Source organism: Arachis stenosperma, chromosome 4, assembly GCF_014773155.1.
Source record: "Arachis stenosperma cultivar V10309 chromosome 4, arast.V10309.gnm1.PFL2, whole genome shotgun sequence".
NCBI lineage: Eukaryota > Viridiplantae > Streptophyta > Magnoliopsida > Fabales > Fabaceae > Arachis > Arachis stenosperma.
This window is the reverse complement of record NC_080380.1, coordinates 20,142,186-20,144,363: the sequence shown is the minus strand read 5'-3', so window position 1 is coordinate 20,144,363 and position 2,178 is coordinate 20,142,186. Positions and strand designations below refer to the sequence as shown.

Genomic DNA, 2,178 nt, shown 5'->3' with positions numbered 1-2,178 from the left:
GAAGCATCTTTAGTACTGCTTGGTGCATTTTGCATTCCAGACAGACTTTGAGAAATTAAATTGACTTGTTGAGTCAATATCTTATTCTGAGCCAGAATGGCATTCAGAGTATCAATCTCAAGAACTCCTTTCTTCTGATTAGTCCCATTGTTCACAGGATTCCTTTCAGAAGTGTACATGAATTGGTTATTTGCAACCATTTCAATTAGTTCTTGAGCTTCTGTAGGCGTCTTCTTCAGATGAAGAGATCCTCCAGCAGAGCTATCCAAAGACATCTTGGATAGTTCAGAGAGACCATCATAGAAAATACCTATGATGCTCCATTCAGAAAGCATGTCAGAAGGACATTTTCTGATCAATTGTTTGTATCTTTCCCAAGCTTCATAGAGGGATTCTCCATCCTTCTGTCTGAAGGTTTGGACTTCCACTCTAAGCTTACTCAATTTTTGAGGTGGAAAGAACTTTTCCAAGAAGGCATTGACTAGCTTTTCCCATGAGTCCAGGCTTTCTTTAGGTTGTGAGTCCAACCATGTTCTAGCTCTGTCTCTTACAGCAAAAGGGAATAGCATAAGTCTGTAGACCTCAGGGTCAACCCCATTAGTCTTGACAGTGTCACAGATTTGCAAGAATTCAGCTAAGAACTGATGAGGATCTTCCAATGGAAGTCCATGGAACTTGCAATTCTGTTGCATTAGAGAAACTAATTGAGGCTTAAGCTCAAAGTTGTTTGCTCCAATGGCAGGGATAGAGATGCTTCTCCCATAGAAGTCGGGAGTAGGTGCAGTAAAGTCACCCAGTACCTTCCTTGCATTGTTGTTGTTTTCGGCTGCCATGGCTTCTTCTTCTTTGAAGATTTCTGTTAGGTCCTCTACAGAGAGTTGTGCCTTAGCTTCTCTTAGCTTTCGCTTCAAGGTCCTTTCAGGTTCAGGGTCAGCTTCAACAAGAATGCCTTTGTCTTTGTTCCTGCTCATATGAAAGAGAAGAGAACAGAAAATATGGAATCCTCTATGTCACAGTATAGAGATTCCTTGAGGTGTCAGAAGAACAGAATAGTAGAAGGAAGAAGTAGAGAATTCAAACTTAATCAGATAGAGTTCGAATTGTGCATTGAGGAGGAGTGGTACTCCATAAACAGAAGGATGTGAGAAGAGGGGAAGAGAATTTTCGAAAATTAATTAAAAAGATTTTAAAAACATTTTGAAAAATTGATTGATAATTTTCGAAAACTCAAAGTGGAAAAGAAATCAAGTGATTTTTGAAAAAGATTTTGAATTTAGAAATAAAAAAGATATGATTGACAACTATTTTGAAAAAGATGTGATTAAAAAGATTTGATTGAAAAGTTATGGTTTTAAAAAGATATGATTGAAAAGATATGATTTGAAAACAATTTTAAAAAGATTTGATTTTAAAAATTAATGACTTGCCTAACAAGAAAAGATATGATTCAAACATTAAACCTTTCTCAACAGAAAAGGCAACATACTCAAAATGTTCAATCAAATCATTAATTGTTAGTAAGTATCTTTGAAAAAGGAAAGAAATTGATTTTGAAAACATTTGATTGAAGAGATATGATTTGAAAAAGATTTTATTTTGAAAAACTTTGAAAACTTGAAAAAAATTGATTTTGAAAACAAAATCTTCCCCCTTTTGCCATCCTGGCGTTAAACGCCCAGAATGGTGCACATTCTGGCGTTTAACGCCCAAAACTCTACCCTTTTGGGCGTTAAACGCCCAGCCAGGCACCCTGGCTGGCGTTTAAACGCCAGTCTGTCTTCTTCACTGGGCATTTTTGAATGCCCAGCTTTTTCTGTATACTTCCTCTGCAGTATGTTCTAAATCTTCAATTCTCTGTATTATTGACTTGAAAAGACACAAATTAAAAATATTTTTGGATTTTTTTAATCATGAGGAATAATCAAAATGCAACTAAAATCAAATAACAATGCATGCAAGACACCAAACTTAGCAGTTTGTATACTATTGACACTAACAAAATGAGAATGCATATGACAAAACACTCAAGTCAAGAGAATTCAAAGATCAAAACAAGGAAATCATCAAGAACAACTTGAAGATTAATGAAGACACATGCATGAATTTAAAAAAAATGCCAGAAGAACAGAAATATGCAATATTTTTGGATTTTTCGAAAATTAAGTGAAAAGGAAAATA

General features: G+C 35.2%; 1 non-coding gene across 1 annotated transcript; it reads left to right on the top strand.

The window, feature by feature from the left end:
- Window positions 1-329: 329 nt before the first annotated feature.
- On the top strand, window positions 330-437 carry LOC130978724 (small nucleolar RNA R71). The gene has a single exon (XR_009086342.1). It is a non-coding gene; the product is annotated as a small nucleolar RNA R71 (small nucleolar RNA).
- The last annotated feature ends 1,741 nt before the right edge of the window (window positions 438-2,178 follow it).